Genomic DNA, 20,605 nt, shown 5'->3' on the forward strand with positions numbered 1-20,605 from the left:
GAGGGCGAGAGAGAGAGAGAGAGAGAGAGATGGGAGGAAGGAGAAGAGAGAGAGAGATGGGATGAAGGAGAGAGAGAGAGAGAGAGATAGATGGGAGGAGGGAGTAAGGGAGCTCAGAGAGAGAGAGGTAAGGAGAGAGAGGGGGGACAGAGGGAGATGGAAGGAAGGAGCAATGGGGAGAGGGAGCAAAGGAGAAGTAGAGAGAGAGAGATGGGAGGAAGGAGCAAGGGAGCGAGAGAGAGAGAGGAAGGGAGGGGAGAGAGAGGAGGGAGGGATGGAGGGAAAGAGGGAGAGGGAGGGAGAGAGAGATGGGAGGAGGGAGCAAGGTGTAGAGAGATAGAGATATGGGAGGAGGGAGTGAGGGGGAGATAGAGAAAGATGGGAGGCAGCAAAGTGGGGAGAGAGAGAGAGAAGAGAGAGAGAGAGGAGGAGGAGGAGGAGGAGGAGGAGGAGGAGGAAAAGGGGAGGGAGAGAGAGAGAGAGAGAGAGAGGAGGAGGAGGAGGAGGAGGAGGAGGGAGAAAAGGGGAGGGAGAGAGAGAGAGATATATGGGAGAAAGGAGCAAGGGGGAGAGGAAGCAAGGGGCGAGAGGGGGGAGAGAGAGAGAGATATGAGAGGCGGGAGCAAGGGAGGAAGAGAGAGAGGGAGGAAGAGAGAGAGAGAGATATGGGAGGAGGAGAAAGAGAGAGAGAGAGAGAGAGAGAGAGAGAGAGAGAGAGAGGATGACTCAGAAAGAGAATAGAGGAGAGGAGGGGAGATGGAGGAAGGGGGAGAAAGAGAAGGACGGAGGGAGTGGAGATAGAAATATGGAGGGAACAAGTGAGAGAGGGGGGATAGAGGGAGTGAGGGAGAGAGGTACAAAGGGGGGATATGGAGGGGCATCGAGGGAGCGAGTGATGGGGGGATGGGGAGAGGGAGGGAGGGGGCGAGGGATGAAAAATTCAAGAGAAATAATCACATAGTTGAGCCTATGGTTGGGTAGAAAATGGCTAACCCTTGATTAGTTGCAAGCCAATTTTGGATGAAATCAGATGAACACTTTCGGTGAAATAATTTTGCAATTTTTACATGAAATAGAAATGGTGTTTGTTGTTGTGTAACATCTATTTGATTTCCTATTGGAATTTAAATGTGTTCTTGTGATGCATAGGTGTGGTTGTATCCATAGATTTAATGAGCATAAGACTCATAGAAAATATTTAATACTAGATATATTTGATGGCATGGTTGGAATAAGCCTCATGAAAGGAAATTTTGGGTTTAGAAGTGTAGGGAAAGACTATCCCTAAGCCGTTTGAACAACCATGATTGGTTGGCTTGAAAAGGAAGACTTCTAGTAAGTCTTAATTATGAAGGTTTTGCTTGAACTAGTTAGGCAATGGAAGCCTTTCACATCTCTCATGGGAAAGCTATCTAATTGGAAATATGAACTTAATGCAAGAGAAATAGCCATGTTTTTAAGATGAATGTTAAGTGAGGAAATTCCTCACAAAACATATGAAATAAATGAATTACATCACTAAGGAACTTGAGGAATTGTAAAATTCTATGGATGACATAATTGGGATTTTTACAGCCTTCCAAATAACATATTATTTAGCATTCATGTTGGTAAGATGTATCTCTTGACTAGAGATCCATTTAGAATATGAATAAGAAGACATAGAGGTCTACCTTGTAATTGTATAGACAGGAGGGAGGTCGGGTGAGTGAAGGGAGAGGGAGAGAGAGGGAGGGAAGTGGTGAAGGAGGAGGGACAGAGAGGAACAGAGGGAGCGAGTGGTGGGGGGTATGCAAAGAGGGAGGGGGAGAGGAGATGGAGGGAGGGAGGCAAGTGGAGAGAGGAGAGAGAGAGAGGGAGGCTGAGGGGGTGGAGGGAGAGGGAGAGGGGGCGTGGCGGCAACGAAGGAGGAGGGATAGAGAGGAAGAGACGAAGGGGGTTGGAGGGAAACAAGAAGGGAGGGAGAGAGCACGAGAGAGGAGAGAGATGTAGGGAGGGAGAGAGAGAGGAGGAGAGAGATGGAGGATTGGAGAGATAGAGGAGGAGAGAGATGGAGGGGAGGGAGAGAGAGGGGAGATGGAGGGAGGGAGGGAGAAGGAGAGAAGAGGGAGGCGGATGGGGTAGGCGGTAGGTGGGGGGATAGGGAGAGAGAGGAGTGGTGGAGGTGGGGAAGGAGGAGGGACAGAGAGGAAGAGAGGGAGTTAGTGTTGGTGAGATGAAGATAGGGAGGAGGAGAGAGATGGAGGGAGGGAGGCAGGGGGCGAGAGGAGAGTGAGCGAAGGATATAGAGGGTAGGAGAGGAGGGGGGAGGAGGGGGGAGGATGAGGGAGGGAGAGGAAGAGAGGGAGTGATTAATGAGGAGGGAGAAGGAGAGAGGAGGGAGGCAGGGTGGGTCAGGGGAGAGGGAGAGAGAGGGGGGAAAGTGGTGAAGGAGGAGACAGAGGGAGGGTTCGAGGGAGGGTGAGAGAGGAGAGGTAGATAAGGAGAGAGAGAGGGGGAAAGAGGGGGGAAGGAAGAGGGAGGGAAAGGAAGAGAGCGAGTGAGTAGTGGGGGAGGGAGAAGGAGAGAGGAGGTGGAGAGGGGGGTAGCAGTGGTAGGGTACAGGTGGGGGGATAGGGAGACAGGGGGGGCGATGTGGGGAAGGAGGAGGGACTGAGAGGAACAGAGGGAGCGAGTCGTGGGGGGGATGGAGAGGGAGGAGGAGACAGATGAAGTGAGGGAGGTAGGGGGAAGTGGAGAGAGATGGAGGGAGGGAGTAGGGGAGAGAGTAAAGCGAGTAGTGGGTGAGGGAGGGGAGGCAGAGGGAGAGAGGAGAGAGATGGAGGGAGTGAGTCAGGGGATAGAAGAGAGGGAGAGAGAGAGAGACAGAGAGAGAGAGAGAGAGAGAGAGAGAGAGAGAGGAGGGAGGGAGGGAGGTAGGGGGAGATGGGAGATAGAGAGAAGGATAGAGAGAGGGGGAGAGTAGGGGAGGGAAGAGGAAGGGAAAGGAAGAGAGGGAATCAATAGTGGGGGAGAGAAAGAGAGAGGAGGGAGGTGGGGGGTAGGAAGTAGGTGTGTGGATAGGGAGGGGGGTTGAGGTGGGGAGGTGGGGAAGGAGGAGGGACAGAGAGGAAGAGAGGGAGAAAGTCATGGGGGAGATGGAGAGAGGGAGGAGGAGAGAGACAGAGGGAGGGAGGTAGGGGGAGACAATGGGGAAGGTGCTCAGATAGGAAGGGTGCAAGTGGGGGAGATGGAGAGAGGGAGAGGGAGCGATAGAGAGGATAGAGATGGAGGGAGGGAATAAGGGGAGAGAGGAGAGATATGGAGGGAGGAAGAAAGCGAGGGATAGAGAGATGGAGGGACGGAGACAGGGGGGAGAGGGAAGACAGAGAGAAGGATGAGAGGGGGGAGAGTAGGTGTGAGGAAGAGGGAGTTAAAGGAAGAGAGAGAGAGAGCATAGTGGGGGAGAGAGAAGGAGATGGGAGGGAGGTAGAGGGGGTGAGGAGTGGGTAGGAAGTAGCTTGGGGGATAGGGAGAGAGGGAGGGAAATGTGGGGAGGGGGGGGAGGAGGAGGGACAAAGAGGAAGAGAGGGAGTGAGTGGTGGGGGGATGGAGTGAGGGAGAGGGAGGGAGCGGAGAGAGGAGAGAGACAGAAGAAGGTAGGTAGTGGAGAGACAAGGGATATGGAGGGAGGGAGACAGGGAGGAGAGAGGAGAGAGATGGAGGGAGGGAGGAAGAGAGAAGAAGAGAGGGGGAGATGGAGTGATGGAGGGAGAAGAAAGACGATGGATATCGAGGCGGTGGGGGGTTAGAGAGAGAGAGGTGAGGGGGAGGGCAAAGGTGTGGAAGGTGAAAGGACAAAGCAGAAAAGAGGGAGCGAGTGGTGGGGGATGAAGAGAGAGAGAGGGAGGGAGGCAGGGGTGAGAGGAGAGAGACCAAGGGAGGGAGGGAGGAGGAAAAGAGGAGAGATAGAGGGAGCGAGGTAGGGGGAGAGAGGAGAGGGAGAGAGAGATAGAGAGAGTGGAAGAGAAGGGGGGAGGAAGAAGGAATGAGAGGAAGGGAGGGAGAGGAAAGATAACAAATTCAAACATGATGACCCTAGAAGAAGAAGAACAAATCAAGTTAGAAATAATTGACAATACAGGTACATTTATGCTAAGTAATGATAGTTATAAAAAATGGAAAGAAGAAATGAAGTCTATGTTAATGAACGTCGGATCTGATGTTTGGAATTTTATGTAATGGTTAAACCGAAGCTCCTCCATCAGGTGAATAATTACAAAAGAATAATGTAGCATTAAATGAGATCTTTGGTAACATACCTAATTTAGCATTAGGAAATATTATGCACTATGAAACTGCACATGCAGTATGGGATAATATTTAGGAAATTCATGAAGGAAGAACAAAGGAATATTGTTCATTAGAAGAACCAACAAGTAACCTTACTTCTAAACAAAATAATGATGTAACAAAAGATAAGTATGTTATGTCAGATCAAGTTACTGATTTAGAAGAAGACATATTAGAGGAAGTTATTCATCCTAGAAGAATACTCAATCTTTCTTTGAAAAGGATTATTAATCTTAAGAATAGGTTGTAGGCATATGATAACAAGGATCATGTTACAGTAGAATCTAAACAATATTTTGAAGGACTTGAAGCTAAGATCGTCTCTCTAAGAGAAGTTCTAGAAAATTCAATCAAACAAAAAGAAGAGTTACTTGAAGTATTTGAAGAAGAAGATAATGGGTTGAAGAAAGAGATCATAAAATTAAAGGAGCAATTAGAAGAAGGAAGAAAGGTTGAAGAAGGAATGAGGAAGTAGTATGAGGTAAAGGAAGAACAATACGAAAGAATGGAGGTTGAGGTAAACATTCTAAAAGTTAAATTAGAAGAAAATGATAAACACTCAAGATTTCAAGATAGTGCTAATATTTTGGATAACATTCTTTGTAGTCAAAGGTCTCCTGCCATTAAACCTAGGCTTGGGTTTCATGAAATTGTAAAAGGAGAATCTAGTTCATAGGATTGTAAAAGGATCGTGAAGGATAACAATATGAAATATGAAATTCCTTTGAAAAAGATAAGAAGTCAACCAGATCAACATCCAAGGAAGATGAATTTTCAAAAGAAATCATTTTCTCCCAATAATAGAAAGATTAATCAATTCTCTCCTCTCATCAATAATGTTGAATGTTTTATATGTCATAAGTATAGACATGTTGTAGACAACTGTAGGGGAAAATTGTTTCAGTCTCAAGAAAATAATCTCTTCATCAGATTCACATCATCAGTTACTAGGTACTCAAGTTTCTTTAAGGGATAATGTTTTACTTGAAACATATTTCGTCACAAATATATTGATTGCAATAGAGGGAATATGAAACAAAAATATTATGATTCCTATGCTCCCTTTTCTGGTCATATAAGATGTTATGCTTGTAGCAAATTTTGGAATGTAGCAAACTAATGTAGGAAAAAATAAATAGATCGCCACATACAACATGGAAAACAATCATATAAGAATATTGATGTCAAAAGACCTCAGAAAGATGGATCCACCAAAATTTCTCATAATAAGCAGAAAGAAGAAGAACATATAAGATTTGATCTTGCCCTATATTGGTTTGAAGATGAAGATGAATGATACATAGACAATGGATTCTCTCATCACATGATAGGAGATAATAATAAGTTTGAGTCTCCCAGGAATAACGAAGATGCTAAAGTTATTCTTGGAAATAATTCTCTAGCAAAAGTTTTGGGAAAAGGTAGAACCAAAATTAATAGGTATAAAAGAGCAGTTAACACTTTATTTGTTCAAGGGATAAACAAGAATATTCTATATGTAGGTCAAATGGAAAATAAAGGAAATGTAATTGTGTTTACTTCATCTAAATGCAAGGTTATAGATGAAGAAACTAGATAGGTCATAGAAAGAGGATACATAAATCTAGACAAATTATACGTGTTTAAATAAATGAATTCTGGTAGAAATGAGGAGGATACTTCCTCTTCTTCAGACTCAAAATAAAAGAAGATGGTCATTACTACATTACATTGTTCTTAAATTAATACTTCTCACAGTAACTACAAAAGTGATGTCAGCTACATGACCTTAAGAAGAGAAGGAGAAGATTATCAAGATCACTGACATATGATCTCAGGGGGAGCTATACATATGTATATCTTGATGATGATTCCCATGGTTTTTTTATATTCATGTTTCTTGTATTACTCGCAGTGCATTTGATGTAGTAACAACATAGAGGAACATACAATATAGGCTCAGGGGAAGCTATGGTTACGAAAATTCAGTATTTTACATTTTGTACGTTGTTCTTATGAAGGATAGTTGCATATATATGCGAATTTGGATCTATACAGTCACGTATCTTTCTCTAACATGAAGAAATAGTGGGACAAAGTTAGTGCTCAAGGGGAGCATTTTATGTAATAGTGCATTGTTGGAATTATGAATTCCTTCCCATTCCATGTTGCATGATGATGTTCATGATAAGTATATAGATTATTAATGACATATGGTTGTTACTACTGAAGACACATAGGTTTTTGTTAATGATTATGAATTCTTGGATGTTGGTTAAAGTTGCACATAGTGAAGTTAAATTTAAATAAAGGGATATGTTGTTGTGCTTCAAAATATTTATATGTCTTTGATGCATGGGGATTATGGCTCTTCCTACAAATGGAAAGAGCATGTTGATCTTGATGATATGAGGTCAATAGGATGAGTTGATAATAGATCTCTATGGAACAATCTTATTTTGTTGCTACAATTGATTGATATTCTTGTTGCAGGTTCTTATATGGTGTATGGTGGTTGTTGATGACTATCATGGTCTTGCTACCTCACTATTGAGGTGTTTGGTTTTGGTTATAAATGTAATATTTGTATCTTTATTTAAAGGTCATCTAAAGACCCATGATGTAATAATTGTAAAATTCAGTAATGTTTGGACTATTGTGGTCAAGTCAATTATGTATGTAATCCCATTATTTTGAGCATTTTACGTAATGTTGAGTCAAATATGTAAACCCACTGTGATGGGTGATTGATGTAAGCATGAGTCCTTGGTGATAGGAAAGGCCATATTTGGTTGAGTCATAGAGTCATGTACTTTCAAAGATTCAACATATGCTCCTGGGGAGCATGGTTAGTATATAGTATTCATATTCAACATATTAGGTATACAATGCTCATCTCTACAAAGGGAGTGTGAAGGCTTCATTAAGCTTTGGTAATCCCTTTTCCCTTGATGTCAAACAGGGAGAGAATCTTGGTGTTTGAGGAATAATTCTTTGAGAGAATCTTGGTGACTTGGGAGAGAAACTTTGTATGTTTACATGTATTTATAGGTGGTGGTGACTAAACACCAAAGTGGTTTCCATCAAGTCCAAAGGGGAAAATTCTTGGAATTATGACTAAAGTGTTGTCCTTGATGGCGACCTACTTGATTAAGATGTGAACATGATGGCAGAATTATGATTATACAGGTTGGTACAAATGTGATAGAGAGAATGGACAAAGGAATATGAATTCAGAGACATAGGAATGATAAAGGAAAAGTTTGGGAAAGTATACGCAGGTCCTATGAAGAAAGGTTGCATACATATGTAAGTATGGTGAGTAAGTGTCATGTACATATTCCACACCATGGTAATTGGAATACCAGGGGTCTTTGCAATGGTATTAGCCCATAGTATTGAATTCGACAATGGATATTTGAACCCATCAAAGAATACCATTGACATTACTAAAGGATTGGCCTAAGGTATTGGCTAAGGCATAAGATATATAAGGAGATGGAGGTCAAGTGTTAGTGTGTGAAAGTTGTGGTTTATTGATGAATTCATTCATTTGAAATAAATGTTCACCATGGAGCAGGATAGAGGTTTAGATATGATAGGTCTAAAAGAATAGTAGAGACTAATGAATATGCTTGCATCATCTTTTATGATTATGACTAACAATGATAGATTTTTCATGGTAATGATACTCTGACATGAATGTGTGATAGTAAGGCTTGTGAAGTGTGTGTTGTGATTTCACCGAAGCAACGATTTAGTGATTATAAATATATATGCATGTTTGTCTCTGAGAAGTCACATACATACATGGATCTGCTTCTGGGTAGTCGTGTATACATTTTGTGAAACTTTAGAATATGTACGCAGGTGTCAAACATGAGAAGTGCGTACATACGCAGATGTTCTTTGTAATATTCATGTAAAATATTAGGGTTTGTAGTATGAGCTGATAATGATGGTTGATTTATTTTGTTATGTTTTTTGTTATGTTTCAATGAAGACTTTCTTATGATAATATATGTTTAACAATGTTGGTTGGGTTGAATTGTTTATGGAGTGGCATGTTGACTGGTGATGATGCCACTGTGTGGTGATAGGTATTTGGTTTAGTGATATGTGATGGTCTCGGTATGTGATTTATTGATTGATCCAATGTGATAATGATTTAGACTTAGTTTTTGAGTATTTTGAGATTTGTATGTAGGTAGTCTTCACGAGAAGTGCGTACATACAAAGGTATGATTCATAAGAGTAACTTATACCTTCTGACATATGATTGATCAAGATTTGTAGTGACATGATCTAATTTATGTGATGTGAATGGTTATGCACTAATATGATATGTTGTGAATTAGTTTGATGTAGTTCCATTGGTTGATTAAGATTCAGTTACTACTTTGATGATTCAATTGGTTCCGTGATTGAGTGATTTGATATAGTGATTTATTTCATAAGTGTTATTTGATATTGAGCTTAAATGATGGAAGTGCATCTAGTCTAAAAATATGATGAAAAGTGGCCTACAAGTTTGATGTTTTGAGTTAGTTTAATCCAGTATGAAACATTATGAAACGTGGTTCACAAAAGAGTTGAGGGTTGGAGCCTGGAGTTAGGGATTCAAGGCTTTCTTCTAGTGGTAGCTGGTAAATCTATTCAGGGGTAGGAGATCCCTTCCGATGGGTGTTAGTAAATGAGATTAGGGGTTTTCAACTCCCTTCCAATGGGTGTTGGAGAATGAGAGAATGTTGTAGCCTTTGCAAGTTTCTTCCTGCATAGTGGTATGAGTTTGCGCCAATACAATATTGTAATATGTTTTCCCCTATAATAAAAGAAGAAGATATATATGATGACAGTTGTGGTTTTCTCCCACTTTGGGTTTCCACCTAAAATCCTAGTGTCCTCATGTGTTGTTGTGTTTCTTATGTGTGATGGTTTATTCTACTCGTATTGTTCATGGTTAATGTTTAATTAATGCCTAATGAATTAATGATGCACTTGTTCAAGTGAAATATATTGTGAAATAAATAACAAGTTAGTTAAATGGGTGTGTGATGTTTGTCTTCATCGTAGTTGTGTGCATACGATACTGTACTTAATGAAAGTAGCATACAGAAATTTGAATAAGAAATTGAAAGGTTTATGTGAGTTTTAAAATATTGATTCACCGGCCCCAGTATTTTTCCCAACATCCATCGATTCTCTAGAATGTATATTTTGTAGGCCTTTGATGATTCTTTATAACAAATAAATATGATTTCTTTCCTAAAGGATAAAGATTGTTCCTCTTATATTTAGGAACATGAATATATATAGGAGAACCAAACATTCTCATGTGTCCAACCTGTGGCTTCCTTTCAGAGAATGTTTCTTCAAAATCCATACCTACTAGAACTTTATGAGGGCTTCTATTTTGAATGTACATGGTTTTCAGTGATGCTTCACCCCGTAAAAAAATGGCAATTCCAAATCATGCATGATGTCCTTGACAGACTCTTCAATGGACCTATTCTTTCATTTTTCTACACCATTCTAATATGGATTATAGGGTACAATTAGCTCCCTTGTAATATTATTATGCCTATAGACTTGTGTGTGGTATAGATCGAAGTGCCATGTAATCCTTAGTATGCGGTATTTAACGGTTGGTAAATTCATCACTCACTAACACCCAGTGTAATGGACTAAACCACTAGGAAACCCTCATTTCATTAACTTAGTACAAAGTTTTTATAGTTGAGCATAATTTAGTGTGGAATTATGCAACAAATTTATTTTACTATGTTGCTTTTAGTGATTATTTAATGGGAAACCAATAATAATATAAATTCCATTTAACCAAAAAGAGGTTCTATGACATTACTATGCAAATACCTAGCTTAAAGTTTGGTACTAAGAAAATAACAATAATCACAATAATGATTAGCTAGATGTAACATCATTATTTAATTAATTACATTTAGTCTCATCTCATGTATAGGTCCATACCTTTACAATACATATAGTGCAATATATTTACGGAGAATGTAACTTAGTTCAATTCAGTTTATGAAAGTATTTGAGTGTAAGTATGGAGGTAACTTAGTGATCTCTTTACAATATATAATCTAATATATATTATCTATATAAAGAGAAATTTGAATTAATTGGGTTTGTTTTGAATATTTTGGAGTAATGAATATTATTCTCTCCCCTCAAATTTCATTTTTGAAAGTGTTTTATAAAAATGATATGATAAAATTTTTCATAATAGATTTTAACATTATTGTTGAGTTTAATTCTTTTACTATTTAGATAGAAAAATCAAGTAAACTCATATTAATGGTAATGAAATCCCATCATGCTTGAATGCTATTTTTTTTTTTTTAAAATATTTTTTGCGCTTAATAATTATATAGAATGGCCTAAATAGGATAATTGACGTAACTCGGGTAGTTCAATTGGAAGCCATGGGATCTAAGAGTGCTTGTAATAGTAGTAGTTGTTGAAACTTCACTAGTCATATCTTCCTAATCATTATATTTGATTTAAGAAATCCAATCTCATATGATTAACATGAATAACCACTTACCACTAGAGACAGGTGACTAGTATTTTGATGGTCAAAAGCACAAACAGGAGTTATGGAGGTGAGCTTCATTGAAATAATCTGAAAAAAAACATTTCCAAATATTAATATAATAAAAGTGAAGAAATGAAATCCAATTACAAATTTAGATACGTTATTTCCAACCATTTAAACTAAATTAATTCATACCTTCACCTAGCTTTTCAAGGACTACACATAGTTGATGATTTCCTCTAACACAAGTGTAAGCTAGTATATAACATACAACGTAATAATAATTTTCAATTCAATGGCTCAAACAACATTAATTGTTAATTCAACCATCTTTAAAAAAACCATCGACTCAAAAAACAAAACCATATTGATCCATCATTAATTTAGCAATCAGATGTAAGTCATCAATTCAACAAATATGAAAAGGGAGAAGATTTTTTTAAGCTCTCACTAGAATTTATAAGATTTAAATGACAACATAAGGAAATATTCCTTTTACAAAATTGTGTCACGATAAATATTTTTTACCTTAATGCATCTACTGCCTTTTCTATATATGCATTTTATTAATACTTCAACTTTTTTAGTGATGTGAAAGAAAATATGTAAAAAAAGCAACAATATTATACTTTTGAGCAACCAAGAATAAGGTTTTGTAGAACATTCATGCGATCACTAGTCTATGGCCTTTTGAAATTTAATGGATATAAATATATTATGCGTCGAACTAATAAATTATTAATGTTTTATATGTATATATACCCTTTCCTTCTAGCTACGACTGTCTATAAACTCTCCTCTTCTTGATCTCATGTGGATATAACCCTTCTGAGAATACAATGTTACATTTGACCTCTACTTCTTCTTTGCTATTGTTGATGATCTCAAAAGTCTCAGGTTCGTGTATGAGAATTGGAGGAGCCTCATGTTCACTGAGGTCACGAGATGTTCCAGTCAACAAGATCGATGCATGGAAACACTACACAAGATTAACAACCGATGTTAGAAAAGTGTGAAAACGTTGAAAAAATTCAATCGAGTGAAACATCATACAAGATAAAGAATGAATCAACAGAGCTCATATGCACAAAGAAGTCACGGAAATGATGTTGCATGAGTGGATCCATAAAAGAATTAATTAAATGTAGACAATTTTTCCTCACTCCATTGCAAATACGAAGATAAATTAGTGTTGAAAATCGGGTACCTGTGGGATCCATAAAGGCGTCATGCATTGCTCATAGATATATTGTTGTATGCATAACACCTAATATATGATATCCCACTGAATAAACACATTTTCCAATTCCAATAAAGGCATTAGTTGTTTGTGCATTCCATGAAAGGATAAGATGTATGGATATGACAATTGCTCGACAAAATGGTCTGGTTAATCGTTGTACGCCATTATTCAATTCTGAGGAACCTTGAGGTATTATGTCAAACACCTCACCCGACACACACATCATCATAGCAACATAAATAATCTAGTGGCCGTCGTGTACTGGAGTTGCACATAATGACGTATCTCTGCAAATAATGGTGATTGTATCCCCAGATGCATAGTCAAGGTGGAGGATGAGGCCAATGTGGTAAAGGAAAGTGTAATTGTTAATGGAATCTTTAATACTTGAAGGAAAATGTTACCTATTGGCAAGTCTTTTCGCGTGCACATCATATTACGTTCGAATGTTTTTTACGTTAGGGAAATGTTGTTCTAAAAATTAGGTGTGACAAAGCAAATTCACTAGCCCCAATTTGTCCGTTTTAATGATGAATATTGAATCCTTGCATTTAATTCTTAATTGAGTTCAAGTTTTATCATGAAGATTCACTTTATTCTATGCATGATACTTTGGATATAGGCTTCGGTCTTATAGTGTACTCCACCTGAAGATGATGAAACAACCAAATATAAGTAGTGAACTCTATGTTTCGACATTAAATTCCACCTGTACTTCAGACATGAGGTTTTAATCTTACACTATGCCCCACCCATAAGTAAAGAGAGTGGAACATTATTATTGTGCAAGATTTGGTTGATATTGAATTGTTCCTTTCTTAGCTTATTTCTCTATAATAAGATTAAAACCTAATAGCTTATATTAATTAATGCGTTAAAATAATGAGATTATATTTTACAAAAATTAATTAATCTAAAAAATTTAAAACCATTACTAATTAAACCTCTAAATATTATATTTAAAAAAAATGTTTTTAATGTATTAAAATAAAAGCATTTAAGGTTTGTTGTAATCTTCTGATCGTTGTTTTAGAATTGAATTACTGATGTCAATTACAAGTGGAAATTATATGCAAGTGGAAATTTTATTGAGTAACACCCCTTGGAATTAGATTTCTCTAAAGTATCAAATGGAAATGCCTCTATGGAGGTAGAATGGTCAATGAATGCACATGAAAGTTGACTGAGCAAAAATAATAAATAAAATGAATATATCTTAGATTAAAAATTCCACCCAATGTTTTCAAGATATTATTAGACAAACTTCAATATTACGGGTGAGGCCAATATTCTATAAAGTTTAACCTCTAACCATTGGTTGGGCCACTAACCATAAATGAAGAAATGAATCATGTATGAATAGTGAAGTCTATAATGAATTTTTCCTACTTACATCAGTATTGCTCACTTAATGCTCAAACAAAATGATTCTGTAACACCCCCTAGCTAATTATCCATGTAAGAAAAATATAAGACGAAGATAATAGGACACATATTCTAAGATGAATGGTGGGAAAAAGATCGTAGTAGGTGTCACTTTTGTTTTATTTATGGCTAAGGAAATTGGCAAAGAAAAAAAGGCATTAATTGGCATTTATTTATGAAAATAATGGAAAATGGGAGAAAAAGGAAGGTTAAAGGTCATCAAATTGTCTGAGGAGGAAATTGAAAGAAAATGAAGAAAAATAAGGAAAATAGAGGCCTTAATGATAAAAAGGCTTCTGAGGATTACTTGATAGCCTTTCGTTAGTTCAATTTTGGGGCTCTATTCTATTGTCTCATTCTCTCACACTTAGATTAATCTTGGAACATGCCTAGAGCACTCTAGTATTCACTTGGATTGGAGAAAGAAGGCAAAGGAAAGCGAGAAATCACAAGGGAATGTTTGGATCAGTAACTATAGTTGTATTTCTTTGCAGTTATTGAGTTGCGTGTATGACTTCCTTGCTAGTTTTGGAATTCATGGTACATGCATCTGGTTTCTTAGTTATGTGTTCTCATTGGCATGGAGGATTCCCTAGATTGACAGTGGTTTGAGCCTTGTCATTTCCTCGATATCCATGGTGTTGTGGTTTTCCCACTTGATTATTTTATTATTGTTGCTCATGCACTTATGGTTGTGGTTTTAGTTACTAGTTCTTGGAGCCTTGGTTTGAAAAACACTCTGGAAGCCCTAGAATAGCTTGGGTTGAGTTACCAAACCTGGAGCCTTGGTTGGAAAAATGATCTGGAGCCCTTGGTGGGTTAAGTTACTAGTCAGAGAACCTTGGCTGGATAAATTCTCTATAGCCCTGTGGCAGTTGTGGGTTGAGTTACTAGTCCTAGAGACTGGTTGGAACAAACACTATAGTGCACTTGACACCTTGGGTAGAGACCGATCTATTTGGTGTTGGTGATGTTTGAGCATGAGGTGGAATCACTGGATGATGGTTGAGGTGGTTTGGCATTTGGAAGACCCGATTTGTTTTTGGTTGGTTTATTCCATATGATCATACATTCATGCTTTGAATATGGCAAGGGGGTGATTGGCTGAAAGAGAGATTTGGTTCAACCCAATCTATGGTCAGGTGGTACGTGGAAGTCCCTCACTTGGTTGGATTTATCATATGTTAATAATACATCTTTTTCTCTTTTATTTCATGAGCATTTACACTTGCTATTACGTGGCTTTGAAGGTTTTTCCATCATTGTTATTATTCTGGTTATATGTTGATTATAAGCATGGTTTTATAACAGGTTCTAGCTATGGCTCTTCATATGTTTGAAATTTTTATGAATAGTTAATGAATGCATCAGATAATAGATATTATTGGAGCTATTATGAGAGTTCATTAGACCTTCTTGGTGAATCTCAGATAAGTTCCAAGCCCCTATGTTTAGATATGCATTCATTACTTGTAGATTTCATGTTCACCATATGTTTGACGAAATGATTGTCATGGTTAGGCTTGGTTAGATAAATTTATTGACTAAGCTTTTTATGAATGGATTTGTGTTGATGTTATATATCATTCTAGAAAGTCTCAGTAAGTTTTGGGCAGTGTTTGGGAGACAAGCCCTGAAAAGGTGGAAATTATTTTGCGGACGCAGGGTTAGAACTAAGGAATTAGGACTACATTAGCTACCTTGTAAGCTTATGCATGTGACTGCAGGCTTACATTCACATGGAGGCCTTTTAATGCATGAGATTGTGGGCCTAGATCACTAAAAGGGAAAGTTAGCTTAGGGTTTGGGCACCTGGAGTGGTTGTTTATCTCTGAAGGTTCTTGTAGCTCTTGAGGCAGGTAAACGAGGTTTTAGTTTGTTGATTCCACTTCCTCAATCATACTTAGGAGGTTAAGTCATATCATTGTAACTCTTCATCACATGTTTACCCGATAGACTGGAGAAGTTGGGTAAACATGGAAGGAGGGTGCTAGAGAGTGGTATCAGAGCATGGTTCAAACACTTGGACTGGATATGGTTATGGATATCCCATTCAGCCCATCTGGCTAGATGCATTTTGTTATGTTTGAATTCATGTTCATGGTTATGGTTATGAATGCATAGTAGGTTAGACTTGAATCATGGTGGTCATTATGCAGTTTCTGTCATCATGATGTTGTTGGTATGTTATGATGTTTATATGTTGGGTGAGATGGATGTTGATGCTACTTTGGATCGGTTTGTGCATATAGTTATGGTTATGATATTCATGTATGAGTCGATATAATTGTGATATTGTGTCATACTAATATGGACTGACTTGTGTAGATGTGATAGCCTCCCTTGAGATACATTGAGGTATGAGTGTGATTATGTCATATGTTTGGTTTATCTAACATGATATGTTTACAGTTTGTCTCAATGTTTGATTAATTGCATTATATGTGTATGTGTCTATAGTATTGAATGAAGGAATTGTCTTGTTTTAAGATTATTTTACTATCACAATATGCATTGGGACAACTAGTATGCACTTGAGTGTAAGTCGGTGCTAGTTGTAGTATTATGATTAATGACTGAGTTGATTATGGCATGACTATCAATCTTGGTAAAGGTTGATTTCAAATTAATATACATTATGTCTTGATATTTGGAACATGTGACTGACATATGTGAATAGTTGCAATGTAACATGCTTGGTATTAGCATGACAAGGTAATAGTTGATTTGTTTATATGAATAACAGTAGGGTGATCTGATAGTACATATAAAGACTCCATTGTAGTAAGGAAAAATATAAAGGAAAGTAATTTGGTGAAAGCCCATTTGGCTATGTTTGGAGACCTTTTGTTCTAAATGAATGAGTGCTTTGCATGAATACATCAAGTCTTATTAACCTTTATTTTGACTGACATTGTGTGGATATATGCTATATTCATAAACATGTATTTGACAGGTGTGACATCTAGTTTCATGTTATTGGGGATTCATCAAGGAATTGGAGTCCCTTGAGAGATAACATATGTATGTGTTAAGTTACAAGGAAGTGTGCTCAACACAACAAGGGAGGGTAACAAGTATATTGTTACATTTATGTGTGCACTAATAGCTATGTGTTTATGGAAGTATGATGCAGAGGATTGCATGGAAAAAGAGATGGCCATGGAATCTTGGAGAAGGGTGAGGTTGATCTTTCCCTTGGAGGCATTGGGAACCCATGGGGTTGAGTCTTGGTTTTTTTTTACTAGTCTTGTGATTTCGATGCTTTGTGATATATTTGCACTTGATTTGCAGTTTATTTTATGTCTGGTACATGGCCATGCCACTTTGTTTGTGGTATTATAATGTTTTTGGTTTTTCATGGTTTTCTTCATGTTTCTTCTTGTTCTTTCCTTTTATGTTTTGGGGGACTTGGGAATTCATTGGGGAAAGAGGGAAGTTAATGTAGCTTGGGAAGCATTAAATGAAACCCAACGGGTAATGTAAGACTCGAATGAAGCTTTGTGCATGAGTAAACGACAGTTGAAGGAAATAATATGATAGTTAGTTGGATTGGTTGGATCCATTGGGATAAATGGATGGTGGTAGGACATTCATGAGAAAGGTGACAGGAAAGGTAAAGTGAATGAATCTAAGGTATTAGATGTGTTGGCTATGTTGAGAATTGTCCTTCTCAATGTTGTGCATGTCATGGAGGGTAAAGAGAGTTATCTTAACCTTGACCTTACAATAATAGGTAATTATGTTCTAATCTAGATTATGTTGATGTCTATATATGTATAGATGTATGTGTGTATATCATTGTCTGACAGGGTTGTTAGGGATCATGATTATTTTATGCTAACGATTATATATATGTAAGTATGTATGTCATTGTCTGACAAGACTGCCAAGGATCATGCTTTTGGAGGAACAATTTCTTATGCAGGTGAATGGCATGAAGAGGTTCTTGGGTTTATAAGGAATCAAGTGGGAAGAATAACCTGGAAGATCCATGAGTTTAATATTGCATGGATGAGATTTGATAATATTTGCTTGTACTATACCTATGTTGTTTTATGTATAGGTAACGATAAAGGATGTATCGGCTAAATCAAATCAATGTGATCGACGACATGCTGGAACATGAATGGATAGTGGAAAGACCCTAGAAGCTAGGTTTCCTGCTAGAGAGAGTGTGGTCTGTCCATGTGAAGTACTATTGTTGTGTATATGTTGTACATGTTGTACCTGTGGTGTTGTGTACATGTGGTATAGTGTACATGTATTATATGCAGTGATGTGTCGATGTTGTATATCTGGTGTTGTGTATAAACGGTTCTATGTACATACCATCGGTTGTGGTTTTATAAGCTATTAAAATATTTTTTGAAATACTATTATAAAATAAAAAAAATACAATTATATAATTATATACAATTTTTTCAAAACTAATTTAAATTAAAATTATAAAATATAATTAAAAAATAATTCAAAATAATTTAAATTAAAAATATAAAACATAAATTAAAAAATAAAAGGATAGCATGTTATCTAACCTTTTTAGAAATAAATTAATGAATAATAACCTCTAGCTTATAAATAAAAATTAAATTAAAAAAATTTCATATTGATGGAAAACCTCCACCACATTTTAAAAAAATTTCCATTTATTTGGAGCCTTGATTTTACAAAAACTCTAGAAGCCTTAGAATAGCTTGGGTTGAGTTACTAATCCTGGAGCCTTGGTTCAAAAAACGATCTGGAGCCCTTGGTGGGTTAAGTTACTAGTCAGAGAACCTTGGCTGGATAAATTTTCTATAGCCCTATGGCAGTTATGGGTTGAGTTACTAGTCCTAGAGACTGGTTGGAACAAACACTATAGAGCCCTCGACACCTTGGGTAGAGACCGATCTAGTTGGTGTTGGTGATGTCTGAGCATGAGGTGGAATCAATGGATGATGGTTGAGGTGGTTTGGCATTTGGAAGACCCGGTTTGGTTTTGGTTGGTTTATTCCATATGATCATACATTCATGCTTGGAATATGGCAAGGGGGTGATTGGCTGAAAGAGAGATTTGGTTCAACCCAATCTATGGTCAGGTGGTACGTGGAAGTCCCTGACTTGGTTGGATTTTTCATATGTTAATAAGAAATCTTTTTCTCTTTTATTTCATGAGTATTTACACTTGCTATTATGTGGCTTTGAAGGTTTTTCCATCATTGTTATTATTCTGGTTATATGTTCGTTATAAGCATGGTTTTATAACAGGTTCTAGCTATGGCTCTTCGTATGTTTGAAATTTTTATGAATAGTTAATGAATGCATCAGATTATAGATATTATTGGAGCTATTATGAGAGTTCATTAGACCTTCTTGGTGAATCTCAGATAAGTTCCAAGCCCCTATGTTCAGATATGCATTCTTTACTTGTAGATTTCATGTTCACCATATGTTTGACGAAATGATTGTCACGGTTAGGCTTGGTTAGATAAATTTATTGACTAAGTTTTTTATGAATGGATTTGTGTTGATGTTATATATACTTGTAGATTTCATGTTCACCATATGTTTGATGAAATGATTGTCACGGTTAGGCTTGGTTAGATAAATTTATTGACTAAGCTTTTTATGAATGGATTTATGTTGATGTTATATATCATTCTAGAAAGTCTCAGTAAGTTTTGGGCAGTGTTTGGGAGACAAGCCCTGAAAAGGTGGAAATTATTTTGGGGACACAGGCTTAGAACTAAGGAATTAGAACTACATTAGCTACCTTGTAAGCTTATGCATGTGACTGCAGGTTTACATTCACATTGAGGCCTTTTTATGCATGCGATTGTGGGCCTAGATCACTAAAAGGGCAAGTTAGCTCAGGGTTTGGGCACCTGGAGTGGTTGTTTAGCTCTGAAGGTTCTTGTAGCTCTTGAGGGAGGTAAACGAGATTTTAGTTTGTTGATTCCACTTCCTCAATCATACTTAGGAGGTTGAGTCATATCATTGTAACTCTTCATCACATGTTTACCCGATAGACTAGAGAAGTTGGGTAAATGTGGAAGGAGGGTGCTAGAGAGTGGTATCAGAGCATGGTTCAAACACTTGGACTAGATATGGTTATGGATATCCCATTCAGCCCATCTGGCTAGATGCATTTTGTTATGTATGAATGCATGTTCATGGTTATGGTTATGAATGCATAGTAGGTTAGACCTGTATCATGGTGGTCATTATGCAGTTTCTGTCATCATGATGTTGTTGGTATGTTATGATGTTTATATGTTGGGTGAGATGGATGTTGATGCTACTTTGGATCAGTTTTTGCATATAGTTATGGTTATGATATTCATGTATGAGTCGATATAATTCTGATATTGTGTCATACTAATATGGACTGACTTGTGCAGATGGGATAACCTCCCCTGAGATACAATGAGGTATGAGTGTGATTATGTCATATGTTTGGTTTATCTAACATGATATGTTTATAGTTTGTCTCAATGTTTGATTAATTGCATTATATGTGTATGTGTCTATAATATTGCATGAAGGAATTATTTTGTTTTAAGATTATTTTACTATCACAATATGCGTTGGGACAACTAATATGCACTTGAGTGTAAGTCAGTGCTAGTTGTAGTATTATGATTAATGACTGCGAGTTGATTATGGCATGACTATCAATCTTGGTAAAGCTTGATTTCAAATTAATATACATTATGTTTTGATCTTTGGAACATGTGATTGACATGTGTGAATAGTTGCAAGGTAACATGCTTGGTATTACCATGACAAGGTAATAGTTGATTTGTTTATATGAATAACAGTAGGGTGATCTGATAGTAATATAAAAACTCCATTGTAGTAAGGAAAAATATAATTGAAAGGAATTTGGTGAAAACTCATTTGGCTATGTTTGGTGACCTTTTGTTCCAAATGAATGAGTGATTTGCATGAATACATGAAGTCTTTTTAACCTTTATTTTGCTTGACATTGTGTGGATATATGTTATATTCATAACATGTATTTGATAAGTGTAACCTCTGGTTTCATGTTATTGGGGATTCATCAAGGAATTGGAGTCCCT

This window comes from Pinus tabuliformis, chromosome 6, assembly GCF_031772625.1.
Source record: "Pinus tabuliformis cultivar Carrire ecotype Pingquan chromosome 6, CPIR1, whole genome shotgun sequence".
NCBI classification, from domain to species: domain Eukaryota; kingdom Viridiplantae; phylum Streptophyta; class Pinopsida; order Pinales; family Pinaceae; genus Pinus; species Pinus tabuliformis.